This window comes from Eubalaena glacialis, chromosome 2 (genome assembly GCF_028564815.1).
Source record: "Eubalaena glacialis isolate mEubGla1 chromosome 2, mEubGla1.1.hap2.+ XY, whole genome shotgun sequence".
NCBI lineage: Eukaryota > Metazoa > Chordata > Mammalia > Artiodactyla > Balaenidae > Eubalaena > Eubalaena glacialis.
Window position 1 is genome coordinate 80,887,432 of NC_083717.1, and position 18,936 is coordinate 80,906,367.

General features: G+C 37.3%; 1 protein-coding gene and 1 pseudogene across 2 annotated transcripts in view; one reads left to right on the forward strand and one right to left on the reverse strand.

Annotated features, from left to right (window-relative positions):
- UNC13C (unc-13 homolog C) overlaps nt 1–18,936 on the reverse strand; it is a 622,127-nt gene that overhangs the window by 135,872 nt on the left and 467,319 nt on the right. The window lies entirely within an intron of this gene.
- On the forward strand, nt 17,289–17,884 carry LOC133085173 (protein phosphatase 1 regulatory subunit 14B-like; annotated as a pseudogene).

An 18,936-nucleotide genomic window follows, 5' to 3' on the forward strand; every position in this document is an offset into this window, starting at 1 on the left:
TCACAAGCACTGAAATTGAGACTGTTATTAAAAATTTTCCAACAAACAAAAGCCCAGGACCAGATGGCTTCACAGGCGAATTCTACCAAACATTTAGAGAAGAGCTAACACGTATCCTTCTCAAACTCTTCTAAAATATAGCAGACGGATGAACACTCCCAAACTCTTTCTCCGAGGCCACCATCACCCTAATACCAAAACCAGAAAAAGATGTCACACAGAAAGAAAACTGCAGGCCAATATCACCGATGAGTATAGATGCAAAAATCCTCAACAAAATACTAGCAAACAGAATCCAACAGCACATTAAAAGGATCATATACCATGATCAAGTGGGGTTTATCCCAGGAATGCAAGGATTCTTCAATATACGCAAATCAGTCAATGTGATATACCATATTAACAAATTGAAGGATAAAAACTGTATGATCATCTCAATATGTTCAGAAAAAGCTTTTGACAAAATTCAACACCCATTTATGATAAAAACCCTCCAGAAAGGAGGCATAGAAGGAATTTATCTCAACATAATAAAGGCCATATATGACAAACCCACAGCCAACATCGTCCTCAAAGGTGAAAAACAAAAACCATTTCCAGTAAGATCAGGAACAAGACAAGGTTGCCCACTCTCACCACTATTATTCAACATAGTTTTGGAAGTTTTAGCCATGGCAATCGGAGAAGAAAAAGAAATAAAAGGAATCCAAATTGGAAAAGAAGAAGTAAAGCTGTCACTGTTTGCAGATGACATGATACTATACATAGAAAATACTAAAGACTCTACCAGAAAACTACTAGAGCTAATCAATGAATTTGGTAAAGCAGCAGGATACAAAATTAATGCACACAAACCTCTTGCATTCCTATACACTAATGATGAAAAATCTGAAAGAGGAATTAAGGAAACACTCCCCTTTACCATTGCAAGAAAAAGAATAAAATACCTAGGAATAAACCTACCTAAGGAGACAAAAGATCTGTATGCAGAAAACTGTAAGACACTGATGAAACAAATTCAAGATGATACAAACAGATGGAGAGATATACCATGTCCCTGGATTGGAAGGATCAACACTGTGAAAATGACTATACAACCCAAAGCCATTTATAGATTCAGTGGAATACCTTTCAAATTACCAATGGCATATTTCACAGAACTAGACCAAAAAATTTCACAGTTTGTATGGAAACACAAAAGACCCCGAATAGCCAAAGCAATCTTGAGAAAGAAAAATGGAGCTGGAAGAATCAGGCTCCCGATCTTCAGACTATACTACAAAGCTACAGTAATCAAGACAGTATGGTACTGGCACAAAAACAGAAATATAGATCAATGGAACAGGATAGAAAGCCCAGAGATAAGCCCATGCACATATGGTCAGCTTATCTTTGATAAAGGAGGCAAGAATATACAATCGAGAAAAGACAGCCTCTTCAATAAGTGGTGCTGAAAAAACTAGAGAGCTACATGTAAAAGAATGAAATGAGAACACTTTCTAACAGCGTATACGAAAATAAACTCAAAATGGATTAAAGACCTAAATGTAAGGCCAGACAGTATAAAATTCTTAGAGGGAAACAGAGGCAGAACACTCTATGACATAAATCACAGGAAGATCCTTTTTGACCCCCCTCCTAGAGAAATGGAAATAAAAACAAAAATAAACAAATAGGACCTAATGAAACTTAAAAGCTTTTGCACAGCAGAGGAAACCATAAACAAGATGAAAAGACAGCCCTCAGAATGGGAGAAAATATTTGCAAAACAGGAAACTGACCAAGGATTAATGTCCAAATTTACAAGCAGCTCATGCAGCTCAATATCAAAAAAACAGACAACCCAATCCAAAAATGGGTAAAAGACCTAAATAGACATTTCTCCAGAGAAGATATACAGAGTGCCAACAAACAGATGAAAGGATGCTCAACATCACTAATCATTAGAGAAATGCAAATCAAAACTACAATGAGGTATCCCCTCACACCAGTCAGAATGGCCATCATCAAAAAATCTACAGAAAGTAAACGCTGGAGAGGGTGTGGAGAAAAGGGAAAACTCTTGCACTGTTGGTGGGAATGTAAATTGATACAGCCACTATGGAGATCAGTATGGAGGTTCCTTGAAAAACTAAAGATAGCACTACCATACAACACAGCAATCCCACTACTGGGCATATACCCTGAGAAAACCATAATTCAAAAAGAGTCATGTACCACAATGTTCACTGCAGCTCTATTTACAATAGCCAGGACATGGAAGCAACCTAAGTGTCCATCAACAGATGAATGGATAAAGAAGATGTGGCACATATATACAATGGAATATTACTCAGCCATAAAAAGAAACGAAATTGAGTTATTTGTAGTGAGGTGGATGGACCTCGAGTCTGTCATACAGAGTGAAGTAAGTCAGAAAGAGAAAAACAGATTCCATATGCTAACACATATATATGGAATGTAAAAAAAAAAAAAAAAGTTATGAAGAACCTAGGGGCAGGACAGGAATAAAGATGCAGACATAGAGAATGGACTTGAGGACACGGGGAGGGGGAAGTGTAAGCCGGGACGAAGTGAGAGAGTGGCATGAGCTTATTTATAGTACCAAATGTAAAACAGATAGCTTGTGGGAAGCAGCCGTATAGCACAGGGAGATCAGCTCAGTGTTTTGTGACCACCTAGAGGGGTGGGATAGGGAGGTGGGAGAGAGATGCAAGAGGGAGGAGATATGGTGATATATGTATATGTATAGCTGATTCACTCTGTTATAAAGCAGAAACTAATACACCATTGTAAAGCAATTATACTCCAATAAACATGTTAAAAAAAAAAAAAGAATTGCTTTCACACTCATAGGAATTAGTTTCTATTCTTTTACGTTGCATGTCTCTCGTGCACCATCAACTAATATTTACAGCTCTGTGGACAGGAACGAGAGACCAGTACCAACTGTTGTCACATTTTGCCAATTCAACCAGAGTAATTGACATCTTTGCATGCACTATGCAGTTCAGCTGACATAGCAAGAGGTTTTCAGCTTACTGAGTTAGTTTGTGAGGTAGCTTTGATCTGAAGAAAAATGCAATTGATAATGGAAATGGTACCCGCCTATATAATAAGGTGCACCTGTTTTGTCCTTAAGTAGAAAATATTAAGTAGAATTTAACTTTTTTCAGCAGTGACTTGTGGTGATCATCAAGAACCTCAGTATCTGTGGCAAGTTTAACTAATTAGATGGTTATCGCACTAAGTCCTTTTCCTCCCAGGCATACAACCAGACTACATTTCCCAACCTTCCTTGCAATACGTTGCCCTATGACTGACTTGTGGGCCAAAGTAATATATGCTATTTTCAGCCTTGCCCTAAAACACCTCCTGTGAAATCTGCTGTGCTTGCCTTTCCCTCATTTGTGGCCAGATGCAGAAGATCCAGCCAAGGATTCCAAGGTTCTAGGGGATCACAGAGCCGCTAGAGGGTTGAAATCTGGGTCCTTGAGCCACTTCTCAGAGGAGAGCCACCCAATCAGAAATACCTTCTTTGACTTGTACAGGTAAGAAATAAATAAGCTGGCACTGTGTTAAATCATTTTTTTATGGAGTTTGGCTACGTGGGTTTATGTTCTGTTGCATCACACAAAGGTTTCTGAAAGGTTAAGATGCGCTAATTAATTAACCTCCAAACTATTTTGCTTTCTAATTTCCTGTTTCACACACACCCACACACATGCCCCCCCCACACACACATATGTAGTCAGGCTGTCCCCTTGCTTTATGGAACTGTATCAATGTAAGAACCTTTTGCAGACCCCACTGTGAATTGATCCACCATCACGTAGGAAATCAGTGAATCAGACTTCTTAAGAACTTAAGAAGTTTCATGTTAAGAAAATAGTATATAGGCTCTGAGAGAGGAATTATCATAGAAGTAATACATTTTGCAGGTAGACTAATATTACAGTTAATCTTCCTGTCAGCCTCGTTTCATACTTGTAGTCTCTCAGCTATATTCTGAGTAGTTATCACCACTTGGATGATTTTATATAAAGTGAGCTGTTATTTTCCAAAATCTATATGCCTGTTTTCCTCATGTCTTCATGTATTCCTCCCATAATGTGTAATGATATATTATAAGGAGATATTTCAAATAAACTACAATTATATCTTAACTACCACATACCAAATATTGATTTAAGATATTATAATATCAAATTCAAAGATATACTTCAAATTATCTTTAATTCTCCCAAAGTATCTTCTGCTTAGTTGTAGACCAGTCACAAAACTGCATTTATCTCATATGATGTGAACAACCAAATTTATTTAGCCATCAGTTCTCCTACATTTTTAATTTTGGCAACAAATATTTAACTTGCTCATTACATTTACAAGATAAAACATTTAATTAATTTTCTGAACTGCAGTATAATAATTTTCTACAAAATTTAATATTTGATGAAAGAAAACCCTCAGAATGGGAGAAAATATTTACAAATGAATCCTGACAAAGGATTAATTTCTAAAATATACATGCAGCTCAATATCAAAAAAACAAACAACCCAATCCAAAAATGGGCAGAAGACCTAAATAGACATTTCTCCAAAGAAGATATACAGATGGCCAACAAACACATGAAAGGATGCTGAACATCACTAATCATTAGGGAAATGCAAATCAATACTACAATGAGGTATCCCCTCACACCAGTCAGAATGGCCATCATCAAAAAATCTACAAAAAATAAATGTTGGCGAGGGTGTGGAGAAAAGGGAACCCTTTTGCACTGTTGGTGGGAATGTAAATTGATACAGCCACTATGGAGATCAGTATGGAGGTTCCTTAAAAAACTAAAAATAGAATTACCATATGACCCAGCAATCCCACTATTGGGCATATACCCTGAGAAAACCATAATTCAAAAAGAGTCATGCACCACAATGTTCGTTGCAGCACTATTTACAATAGCCAGGACATGGAAGCAACCTAAATGTCCATCAACAGATGAATGGATAAAGAAGATGTGGCACATATATACAATGGAATATTACTCAGACATAAAAAGGAACAAAACTGAGTTATTTGTAATGAGATGAATGGACCTAGAGACTGTCATACAGAGTGAAGTAAATCAGAAAGAGAAAAACAAATACCGTATGCTAATGCACATATATGGAATCTAAAAAAACGGTAATGATGAACCTAGTGGTAGGGCAGGAATAAAGATGCAGACATAGGGAACAGACTTGAGGACATGGGTTGAAGGGGAAGCTGGGACGAAGTGATAGAGTATCACTGACATATATACACTACCAAATGTAAAACAGATGGCTAGTGGGAAGCAGCTGCATAGCACAGGGAGATCAGCTTGGTGCTTTGTGATGACCTAGAGGGGTAGGATAGGGAGTGTAGGAGGGAGGCTCAAGAGGGAGGGGATATGCACATATATGTATACATATAGCTGATTCACTTTGTTGTACAGCAGAAACTAATGCAACATTGTAAAGCAATTATATGCCAATAAAGATATTAAAAAATTAATCTTTGAATTTCAATGAGAAGAATATTTTACTACCAGAATAAAAATGCTTCATTAAAATTGTACAAGGAAAAAGCTTGGCAACTTAGAAGACTATTCCTATTTGCTTTTAGATGGTGTTTACCAGCATTTACTTTAAAATAATATATCTTTTTCTGAAAGTTAGTGTATGCATGGGATTTTATGGACAATTATGTATCAATTTACAGGATAGGGGTGACATACACTCAATCCATTCTCATGCCAAAAGCAAATTTGCTGCCATCAATCATCACAGTGTCATTTTCCAGTTCTTAATCTGTGACATCATTTTATTGCATAAACACTCTGTGTTGTCCTAGAGTTGGTAGTTCAATTCTGTAGGGCTCTCTTAAACGTCCCTCTAAGTGTTTGACAGGCTGCTCTATCTCTAAGAGGTGATGATATGGAAGGTTTGGAAGGAATACCAAATAAAGAGTCAGCATTAGGGGGTCAATGCACATGATGGTTTGTAAGATACTATGTGCTCACAAACCCCAAACCTTATCACTCAGAAACTGTGATTGTAAAAATAAATATGTATCAGGCTTTTACAGATAATACACACATATAAACATCTATCAAAGGTAAGCATAAATGCATATTAACAATATACAGATGGAGATCATGGGCTCTTTTTCATACATTGAGAATGCCAATCCATGTAACTAGAAGCAAAAAGAGAAAGGCAGAGAGAGAGGGGGAGGGGAGAAGAGAGAGAGAGGGAGAGAGAGAAAATAAGAATTACAATTTTAGAGCTGCTCTATAAATGTTTTGTAATATCAGCACATCTTTGGAGGTGAGATATCATGTACAATTCTGGCTGCCAAAGTAAGGTATTGTATTTACAAGGTAATAAAGCTTGGAGTAGTAAAGTCAAAATGAAAAAATAAAGGACTATACATAATAATACGCTAGCAAAAAGTAATTTGGACCAATGTGAATCTTCCAGAGAAGGAAATCAGCAAACAAGAGAAAAGATTAGCCATAATAATCAATTATTGTAGTCAACTTTCTTAAGAATCAATGACAATGAAGGAAAAAATATCATTAATTTTTGTAGGGTAAGAAAGAAGATATGGAAGTTTCTTTCATGAAACATTTCTGGTAACTAAGCCTTAGCAAAACACTAGGGCAAAAAAGCCAAGCAACATTAGTAAAATATTGCCTTACTCCATGACCACTGAAACTGATGCTAGAAGCAGCTTTATACTTGTAGCTGGCAGTCCAACTCAAAATTAAAACAAGTATCTCAGCAGAATCCCAGAATGAAACAAGGCTCCTTGGTAAATTAAACCAGAAGTGATGTGAGGTCAGACATACTTCACAGCCATACACTCTGATATATCTGCTTAGAATTCTGGTGTAGATCTACAACCCACAAATCTAGACTGGTGGGTTTCGAATAAGACTGGCTACTTCCAGTGGAACCAAAACCCCTTGAACCCCTTTCAGCATCATCCAAAACTTGAACTTCCTCTGTTTCTGGATAAGAAACCTGTTCACAAATGAGCTGTGCAATTCAATCACCCTTCTGACTTCAAATGTTTCTTTGCCAAAATTAAACAGTAAAACACCAACATTTCCTCTATAATCTTCATCTACGACACAGACTGCTACATCTGTGAAGTGTTTTACAGGCAAGACAGAGTGTGAAGCTGCTCTTCCATAATACTCAGAAGGAAGAGCATACCATTTTATATTAGACTTGGAAGAATTCTGCATGATTTGTCTGAGCCATAGACCTTGAAAATTCAGGAAATGGTATGAAGTCAGGACCACATAATCTGGTGCTAGGAAACTAGAGATGGATAGTTATAAGGAAAAAAATGGGATGAGACAGACTTCAGACTATACTACAAAGCTACAGTAATCAAGACAGTATGGTACTGGCACAAAAACAGAAATATAGATCAATGGAACAGGATAGAAAGCCCAGAGATAAACCCACGCATGTATGGTCACCTTATTTTTGATAAAGGAGGCAAGAATATACAATGGAGAAAAAGACAGCCTCTTCAATAAGTGGTGCTGGGAAAACTGGACAGCTACATGTAAAAGAATGAAATTAGAACACTCCCTAACACCATACACAAAAATCAACTCAAAATGGATTAAAGACCTAAATGTAAGGCCAGACACTATCAAACTCTTAGAGGAAAACATAGGCAGAACACTCTATGACATAAATCACAGCAAGATCCTTTTTGACCCACCTCCTAGAGAAATGGAAATAAAAACAAAAATAAACAAATGGGACCTAATGAAACTTAAAAGCTTTTCCACAGCAAAGGAAACCATAAACAAGACGAAAAGACAACTCTCAGAATGGGAGAAAATATTTGCAAATGAAGCAACTGACAAAGGATTAATCTTTAAAATTTACCAGCAGCTCATGCAGCTCAATATCAAAAAAACAAACAACCCAATCCAAAAATGGGCAGAAGACCTAAATAGACATTTCTCCAAAGAAGATATACAGATTGCCAACAAACACATGAAAGAATGCTAAACATCACTAATCATTAGAGAAATGCAAATCAAAACTACAATGAGGTATCACCTCACACCAGTCTGAATGGCCATCACCAAAAAATCTACAAACAATAAATGCTGGACAAGGTGTGGAGAAAAGGGAACCCTCTTGCACTGTTGGTGGGAATGTAAATTGATACAGCCACTATGGAGAACAGTATGGAGGTTCCTTAAAAAAACTAAAAATAGAACTACCATACAACCCAGCAATCCGACTACTGCGCATATACCCTGAGAAAACCATAATTCAAAAAGAGTCATGTACCACAATGTTCACTGCAGCTCTATTTACAATAGCCAAGACATGGAAGCAACCTAAGTGTCCATCAACAGATGAATGGATAAAGAAGATGTGGCACATATATACAATGGAATATTACTCAGCCATAAAAAGAAACGAAATTGAGTTACTTGTAGTGGGGTGGATGGACCTAGAGTCTGTCATACAGAGTGAATTAAGTCAGAAAGAGAAAAACAAATACCATATGCTAACACATATGGAATCTAAAAAAAAAAAAAAAAGGTTATGAAGAACCTAGGGGCAGGACAGGAATAAAGACACAGATGTAGAGAATGGACTTGAGGACATGGGGAGGGGGAAGGGTAAGCTGGGACGAAGTGAGAGAGTGGCATGGACATATATACACTACCAAATGTAAAATTGATAGCTAGTGGGAAGCAGCGGCATAGCACAGGGAGATCAGCTCGGTGCTTTGTGACCACCTAGAGGGGCGGGATAGGGAGGGTAAGAGGGAGACACAAGAGGGGGGAGATATGGGGATATATGTATAGCTGATTCACTTTGTTATAAAGCAGAAACTAACACACCTTTGTAAAGCAATTATACTCCAATAACGATGTTTAAAAAATAATAATAAAAAAATAATGGGATGAGATGTGAAATTATTTTTAAAAAGAGAGCTGGCCAACAGGCTGAAACATAATGGTAAAATATGGGCACCCAAAGAAGCTATTGGCATTAATTGACAAGCCATGGAGCAAGGGTATAAAAAATAAACAAAAACAAGCTTCACTTACATTGTACTTTTATCCATAGGCCTAGCAGTCCTAGCAATAGAGGTAGTACAGAGTATTTCCATGAAAGTTAGTACTTAGGACCAAAATGTGGATTTCATTCACTTGTGCAACATATCTACTGATTATCTACTATGAACCAGGTACTATGCTGCATACTGAAAGTACAGCAAAGAAGAAAACAGAGCATTCCTGCAATTTTGGAATTTATAATATAGTGAGGAGAGGCAGACAATAAAAACCACTCAATATAATGCGAAGTAGTGTAAGTGTTCTGGAAAAATAAAATGCAGGGTAAGGGAGCAGATGAGCTGAGCATACATTTTTTTCAATAGGCCACTAAGGGAAGATCTCTAATGAGGCGACATGAAAGCAGAACTGAATGAAGTCAGAGAGCAAACCATGCAGCCTTCTTCTGGAAGAGCATTTCGGGTAGAAAACATAGCAAGTGAAGTGGCCCTGGAGCCAAAGAGTGTCCTTGACAAGTTCAAGGAGATGCAAGGAAGCCAGTGTGGCTAAAGCAGGGTGAGTGATTGAGAGTGGTGCGAGCTGATTTCAGAGAGAAGCCAGGGTCGGGTCACATAGGATCTTGATCTCTACGACTAGAGAGGAGAGATCCAACATAAGGAGAAAAAAAAAAGTCAAACAAATGGAACAGAATCAATAATAAGATGCATAATTAAAGAGAACAATCTTTTAGTGGGAGAGAGAGGAAAGCAAGTATGAAGTTAAGAAATTCTCTACTAGTGAAGAGTTACTCACATCTAGGTACTAATGAATAGACACATCTGCCAAAATGTTTGAAAGACAAAATAAAGGGAAAAAATCTTTTAGGCTTATAAACAGAAAAGCAAGTATATAAAATTATTTAAAGCAGGCTGACCTGTGATCCTTCCATTCCCTAGAGGCTATGGGATAACTAAACAACATCTACAGAGTCGTGAGAGGAAAATTTGCAGTGGACCAAAGAATTTTATATACTGATTTGTTTTTGACATGAAGGCAAAGAACATACAGCTGAACTGGCTCTACTAATCAACATGCAAAGATATGGAGGGATTGGTTCCTTCTTTCATAAAGCATGTAGATAAACCATAAAAGTGATACATCTTATCATGAGTCATTTTTCATTACAGAAATAAATCTATTTACTGGACACAAGGAGTTCTTTTGTTCTAGCCTCTCTCCCCCTCAGGCCAGACTTGTACCAGATTCAGAAATCTAATTAAATAGGAATTACAATTTTTATTAAAGGATAAAACAGCCACCATCTATAACAAGAAAAATGACTGAATGAAAAGATCCAGAAGGTTATTACGGGTACCTCTGGATAACTCTTCTCCCCTATGTACTTGTATTTAAATAAGAATGATTTTTCCTGTTTATTCTGGAAATGAAGATACATACTCACTGAAAAAAATTCAAACAATACAGAAAAGTTCAAAGAAAAATACCGATTACCATAAATCCCATGATTCACAGATATGTTGTTAAACTATGCCTGATTACCCTTCAGGATAACACTGTATGAATTTATGTATCTAAAATATATGTGGGGCTTCCCTGGTGGTGCAGTGGTTGAGAGTCTGCCTGCTAATGCAGGGGACACGGGTTCGAGCCCTGGTCTGGGAAGATCCCACATGCCGCGGAGCAACTGGGCCCGTGAGCCACAACTACTGAGCCTGCGCGTCTGGAGCCCGTGCTCCGCAACAAGAGAGGCCACGATAGTGAGAGGCCCGCGCACCGCGATGAAGAGTGGCCCCCGCTCGCCGCAATTAGAGAAAGCCCTCGCACAGAAATGAAGACCCAACACAGCCAAAAATAAATAAATTAATTAATTAAAAAAAAAATAAATAAATAAAATAAAATAAAATAAAATATATGTGTGCATACAAATGCTTTATGTTCTATAACCCACTCCTTTCATTCAACAGTTTTCCATGCCAATAAAATTAATGTCATCATTTAATATGGTTTTTAAAAACTATGCTTTGTGTATTCTTGGGTATACACTTCTACATATTTCTGTTATATTCTCCAGATCTGTCTGAGCTTAGAGAATAAATGATCTTTTTATTACATCATACGACTTCATCAAGGGGGTTGATACACAAAAAATGAGTTTCAGATGGATTGTAGATCTAAAATAGAAAGGTAAACAATAAAGCTTTTAGAAGAAAACGTAAGAGATTATTTTCATAATCTTGGGTAGGCAAAGATTAATTAAAGAGGACAAAAACAGTACTACTAATAAAGGAGGTTATTGATAAATTGCACTGTTTAAATTTAGAACCTCTATTTTTCAAAAGAAATCATTAAATGACATGTTAAAATGGCCATACTACCCAAAGCAATCTACAGGTTTAGTACAATCCCTATCAAAATACCATGACATTTTTCACAGAACTAGAACAAATAATCCTAAATTCATATGAAACCACAAAAGACTCAGAATAGCCAAAGCAATCTTGAGAAAAAAAGAACAAAGCTGGAGGTATCACACTTTCAGACTTCAGAAGATACTACAAAACTGCAGTAATCTAAACAGCCCGTTACTGGCACAAAAACAGACACACAGATCAGTGGAACAGGATACAAAGCCCAGAAATAAGCCCACACACCTATGGTCAATTAATCTACAACAAAGGAGGCAAGAATATATTATGGAGAAAGGACAGTCTCTTTAACAAGTGGTGCTGGGAAAACTGGACAGCTACATGTAAAACAGTGAGATTAGAACATTTCCTCACACCATAAAGAAAAATAAACTCAAAATGGATTTAAAAAATTAAAAAATAAAAACAAGCAAAAGGCAAACAAACAAAAATAAAGAAAATAAGTAGAATATTTCTATAAAAAGAAGACGAGAAACTATAAAGCTCCTAGAAGAGAACATAGGCAGAACACACTTTGACATAAATCGTAGCAATATTTTATTGGCTCTGTCTTCTAAGGCAAAATAAATAAAAGCAAAGATACATAAATGGGACCTAAGTAAACTTAAAGCTTTTGCACAGCAAGGGGAACCACTGACAAAAATGAAAAAAATCTACTGAATGGTAGAAAATATTTGCTAATGATATGACTAACAAGGGGTTGATATACAAAATATATAAAAAGCTCATACAACTCAACATCAAAACAAAACAACAACAAAAAAACACCAAACAACACAATCAAAAAATGGGTAGAAGACCTGAATAGACATTTTTCAAAGGAGACATACAGATAGCCAACAGGCACATGAAAAGCTGCTCAACTATGCTAATTATTATAGAAATGCAAATAAAAACAAGGTACCAAGTCACAGCTGTCAGAATGGCTATCATCAAAAAGTCTATAAATAAAAAATGTTGGTGAGGATGTCAAGAAAAGGGAACCCTTGTACATTGTTGGTGGGAATGTAAATTAGTGCAGCCACTATGGAAAACAGTATGAAGGTTCCTCAAAAAACGAAAACTAGAACTACCATATGATCCTGCAATCCCACTCCTGGGCATATATCCAGAAAAGATGAAAACTCTAATTCAGAAAGATACATGCACCCCATGTTCTTAGCAGCATTTTTACAATAGCCAAGACATAGAAGAAACCCAAGTGCCCATCAAAAGACAAACAGATAAAGAAAATGTGGTATATATATACAATATAATATTTCTCAGCTATAAAAAGAATGGAATTCTGCTATTTGCAGTAACATAGATGAACCTAGAAAATACTATGCTTAGTAAAATAAGTCACATACACGTGGAATCTAAAAAAATAATACAAGTGAATGTATATGCAAAACAGAAAAAGACTCACAAATTTAGAAAACAAACTAGTGGTTACCCAAAGGAAGAGGGAAGGGGGGAGAGGCATATCAGAGGTATGGGATTAAGAGATACAAACTACTATAAAATAGATAAGCAACAAGGATATATTGTATAGCACAGGGAATTATAGCCATTATCTTGTAATAACTTTTAATGAAGTATAATCTGTGAAAATACTGAATCACTAAGCTGTACACCTGAAACTAATATAATATTGTAAATCAACTATACATCAATAAAGAAAAGACATTATTAAGAGAGTAAAAAAGCAAGTCATAGACTGAGAAAATATTTGCAATACAAATATTCAACAAAAGCCTAATATCCACAATATATAAAGAGCTTACGATTTTTAAGAAAATCTCAGAGAGCTCAATTAAAAAAATGGACAAAAGATTGAAAAGGTAGTTCACAAAAGAAATAGCCAAATGGCCAAAAACCTTATGAAAAAGTATTTCACTTTCTTAGTCATTGGGAAAGCAGAAATTAAACTACAATTTTAATTATCATTACACGCCTATCAAAATGGCTAGAATGAAAAAGACAGGCAATAGCAAGTTGGTAGAGATGTGGAGCAATTGGAACTTGTATACACTGTTGATGGGCGAGGTAACTGGTATAATCACTTTGGAAAACTAGTTTGTAATATCTACTAAACTGAACATATGCATCTCTATGACTTAGTAAGTCCACTCCTTGGGTATATCCATGACAGATATGTGTACATATATATCCACTGAAACGTGTATAAGAACATTCATAGCACCACTTTAATAGCCTAAAATTGGAAACTACCCAAATATACCTCAATAGTAAAATGAATAAATAAATAGTGGCATATTTGTACATTGGAACATAATACTGTAATGAGAATGAACAGACTATGTGGGTAATATCTCAAAAAAATAATGTTCAATGAAAGAAACCCAGCACAAAATAGAATGTATTCTATGGTTTGATGTAAATGAAGCTCCACAACAGGCAAAAGTATTATAACGTGTTAGAAGTCAAAATAGTGAGTAACTTTATCAGAGGGATTAGGTAGTGACTGGAAAGGAACATGATGGGGACGTCTGAGGTTCTGTTAACAGGTAAGTGCACTGTGTAAAAATCTATCCAGCTGGACACCTATTATTTGCACAATTTCTCTATGCATGCTATAGTTCAATAAAATGTGTATTCAGGAAAAATATACCTCATCCTTTAGGCAATGGTCATTGATTGAAGGTACTTCATGTACTGGAGGATTTATGAACATATAAATTACATGATGTCAACTGCACTATATCTAGGCCAACACTTTTCAGAATAGACAGAGTATGAAAAACACAGCATCTTGGTATTTTTTCCCCCTCTTTATTGAACTTACCATCAATAAAATTCCCACCTGAAAGTTAAAAATACTAGTCAAATATTTTGTTTACATTTGCAATACTACCTTTATATAATCAATCGCTCATATTCATTTACCTAAATTTTTCATTGTGTCAGCTAACAAATTTTATTCTTTATGTGAAAATAAAGACAAAGAGAATCAATATATGTAGGGAACTATTTAAGCACAGACTTATTCTTTTCTCTTTCCCTTTTTATTTATTCATACTACATTGTAATTTAACTCAATTCAACAAGTATTATTGATTGTTTGTGATGTGCAAGCTACATATTGTGCTATGGGAATACAAAAGAAGCCTAGGATATAATCCCCACATTTAAGCAAAAGTATAGAAAAACTCATGTCTTTGGGGTTAGATGGATGCAGTGGAGGAAAGATTTGAGACAGCAAGGGAGACAGAGACATGAATCTTTGTCTTGAATCCATCACTTACTGCCCTTGTCAACTTGGGCAAACCATTTTACTCCTAGAAGGCTCAGTTTCCTCTTGTGTAAAATGGGATTGTAACTCTATCCCCCTTTCAGGTTGTTTTGTGAAAAATCAGTGAGATAACACTGTATAAATGTGCCATCACTGAAATATACTTTATAAATGGCAGTAATTGTAACAATTAATTGTAGTTGTAACAAGAACTACCATATTAAAAGACTATTACAGTAACTTGGTTAAAAAGGATTAGACACAGAAAATGACATTCTTTAGCCAATTTTTCATCTCTATTATTCAGAAATAGTGAATTGTACAATATTTTATTTTGATATAATGTAAAAATTACAGAAGGTGGGCTTCCCCGGTGGCGCGGTGGTTAAGAATCTGCCTGCCAATGCAGGAGACACAGGTTCGAGCCCTGGTCTGGGAAGATCCCACATGCCGCGGAGCGGCTAAGCCCGTGTGCCACAACTGCTGAGCCTGCGCTCTGGAGCCCGCGGGCCACAACTACTGAAGCCCGCGTGCCTGGAGCCTGTGCTCCGCAGCAAGAGAAGCCACCGCAATAAGCCCACGCACCACAATGAAGAGTGGCCCCTGCTCGCCGCAGCTAGAGAAAGCCCACGTGCAGCAACGAGGACCCAATTCAGCCAAAAATAAGAAATAAATAAATTTTAAAAATTACAGAAAGTTGCAAGACTAGTACAATGAACTCCCATATATTCTTTACTCAGACTCAACAATGGTCAATATTTTGCCAAATTTGCATTATGTCTCTATTTCATATATATTTAATATATATACACATACATATCTAGATGTATAAAAATATATAATTATTTTTATGAAATATGGTAAGGAAATATCCATTGATTTCTATGTTCTTGAATGTTTATATGTATTGAATTTTTTCAAATGCTTTTTCAGTATCCATGGAGACTTATCATCTGCTTTTTCTTCTTATGCCTATTAATATGTTATATGATATTAGTGGATTTCCCAATAATAAACTAGCCTTTTGTCTTACTCTGTTTGGGCTGCTATAACCAAATGCCATAGACTAAGTGGCTTATAAGCAACAAACATTTATTTTTCACAGTTCTAGATCTAGGAAGTCCAAGGTCAAGCCTCCAGCATGGTCATGTTCTAGTGGAGGCCCTTTCGGTCTTGCAGAATGTGACTTCTTTTATCTTCACAGTGTGGAAGGGGCTTGGGAGTTTTCTGGGGCTTTTTTAAAAAAGGTCCTAATCACTTTATGACTAGAGACCCTGAAGATATCTCCGTTATCTTTAAGATCCAATAATTTTACCAGGATCTGTTTCAAAGTTGACAATTCCAAGTTGATTTTCTAGTATTAAGTCGGCCTTGTCAATTTGTACCTGGAAATCTTTTATTTCTATAAAATTTTCTTTTATTACAGCTTTTTTTTTTTTTTTAAAGCTCAGTGTTCTGTTTTAAATTTTATTTATTTATTTATTTATTTATTTATTTATGGCTGTGTTGGGTCTTCGTTTCTGTGCGAGGGCTTTCTCTAGTTGTGGCAAGCGGGGGCCACTCTTCATCGCGGTGCGCGGGCCTCTCATTATCACGGCCTCTCTTGCTGTGGAGCACAGGCTCCAGACGCGCAGGCTCAGTAATTGTGGCTCACGGGCCCAGTTGCTCCGCGGCATGTGGGATCTTCCCAGACCAGGGCTCGAACCCGTGTCCCCTGCGTTGGTAGGCAGATTCTCAACCACTGCGCCACCAGGGAAGCCCTTATTACAGTTTTAAACATAAATTCTATTGCTTTTTTTTGTTTTTCCTTCTCCAGGGACTCTACTTCCACATATTAGATTTTCTTTACCTATCTTCCACTTCAACAACTGTCTCTGACTCTCTTTACTTCTTTGGAAACTCCAATTACACATATAAGAAGTTATCACTTGCTAGTATTAGTCCATGCTGACCTCTCACTCAGCTCGGGAGTCATACTAATGATTCCTTGTATTTTCTTATTAACTCTTACTCTAATCAAGCTATAATGCTGAGACTCCCCCTTTTTTTTTTTATCATGTTAACCCTAGTGTTTACATCAGTGTTTGCAAAAAGTAGGAGCTCAAAAAACTTTGAATACATGAATTGGAATTAATCATTCAAGGGCTAAAAGAATTGGCTAAATAACTATGGAGACCACTACATATAAATAATTATCTTCTGATGTATTCTTGGTGACTGAATATATATATATATAGGATAATATGAGGATGAGTGGAGTCACAAAATAGTACAGTTCATTTGAAATCTGGGAATTTACCCTGTTCTCTTCACTGTCTCATTAGTTATCATTTATTTTTTGGTTCATTTATTGCTTCTTTCAAGCTGAAGTACCTCACAGACTTATTCCAAGAGCAGATAACAATAGCATCAATACATATTGCATGACACTGAATGCTGTTACCAGATAAGTATTACCAATTTAATATACAGAAAAATTCTAGGGATTGGCAGGGAGGGGGCGGGGTGTGGCCAGACCAGGTCTGGGGGCTCCACATGCTGCATCTGCCCCCAGGCGCGCCCGCCACCGCTGCCCTTGCCGCGGAGTCATGCGGAGCCCTGTGGAGCCGAGCTCACGAACTAACCCGAGCCAGTGGCTTGGAGCCAGCCGGCAGGCGTCCCAGAGGCGGCAGCGCAGGGAGGGAATTAAGCACATACTTGGCCCCACGGGGGGTGTGGCGTTGGTGGCTCTGGCCCCTGGACCAGGGAGTGGTGGCCCAGGACCCCGCGTCTACTTTCAGAGCCGCCCTGGGGCTGCAGGCGAGGGCCCAGGTGGCACAGACAATGAGGGACCAGTGAGGTGCCAAGGGAAGGTCACAGTCAAGTACAACCTCAAGGAGCTACAGAAGCGCCTCAACCTGGAGGAGTGGATCCTGGAGCAGCTCACTCACCTCTACAACTGCCAGGAAGAGGAGATTCTGGAGCTGGAGATTGATGTGGATGAACTCCTGGACATGGAGAGTGATGACACCTGAGCTGCCAGGGTCAAGGACCTGCTGGTTGACTGTTACAAACCCACTGAGACCTTCATCTCTGGCTTGCTGAGCAAGATCCGGGGCATGCAGAAGCTGAGCACACCCCAGAAGAAGTAAGGGTACTCAACCCAGGTGAACGATGGCTCCCACAGGACAACTGCTGACCCCCAACCTCGCAGCAACAGCAATACCAGGGGAGCCCTGTGGCCAGGCCTGGTGCCATGAGCAGGGCTCCCCATGCCCCTGGCCCAGGGGTCTCTTCCTTGCCCCCTCAGTTTTCCATTTTGGGGGTTTTATTATTATTAAACTGATGGGACTTTTTGTGCTTTTATATTGACTGTGGTGCAGGCCCTTTAACAGAGCTAGGATATGCCTTTGGTGCAGTTAAAAAAAAATTCTACTGTATATATAGCAAATCAGCTTCCATTATCCTTGGAGCTAGACAATAAATGAAAATTTTAGTGAAGCATGTTATTAGAGAAGTTTTAAGATATAGAGAAAATCAATGTGTGAAGACCTCTGAAATTGTTTATCCTTTAAAAGCACTCCATTTGTGAGTTCTTAATACCTTTTCATCGTCAGGAAAATAGTCAATAAAGTTGCATTTCTCTTGGTGTTACATTAATTTAACTCTCATTTTCTACCAAAAAATCCAACAAATTTATCTGAAGCAGTACTGCCTATATATGTGTGGGGTTGCTGTTGAGAACCTAAGCTATTCAAATGAAGTCAAGTAAAAGGTTTTTAAACTTAAGATCTGTCTTTTTCCATGTACTAACTACTGCCACTATAAAGTTTAAAAAATATTTAACTCATAAACAATACATTTTGGTCCTTTAGAAGAATCAATTAAATCCAAATAAACAATATATCAATCTGATGCTTTATCTACACAGTCAATTGATTACTAAATATATACTAATTGTAATGCTTATTTTTAAGAATGGGAAGATTTATTAATACTTCACTAAAATATCAATATAAAATAATTGGACCTGCCTCTGCAGCAGACCCTCCAACACTAACACAGAATAGGCCTTTGTTTCCCCTGGCTGCTTTCACTAAGGCATGACCCACAGGAGTCTCCTCTGAATGTCCAGAGATAGCCTCATCCATCAGAGGGCAGACAGCAGAAGCAAAAAGAACTACAATCCTGCAGCCTGTGGAAA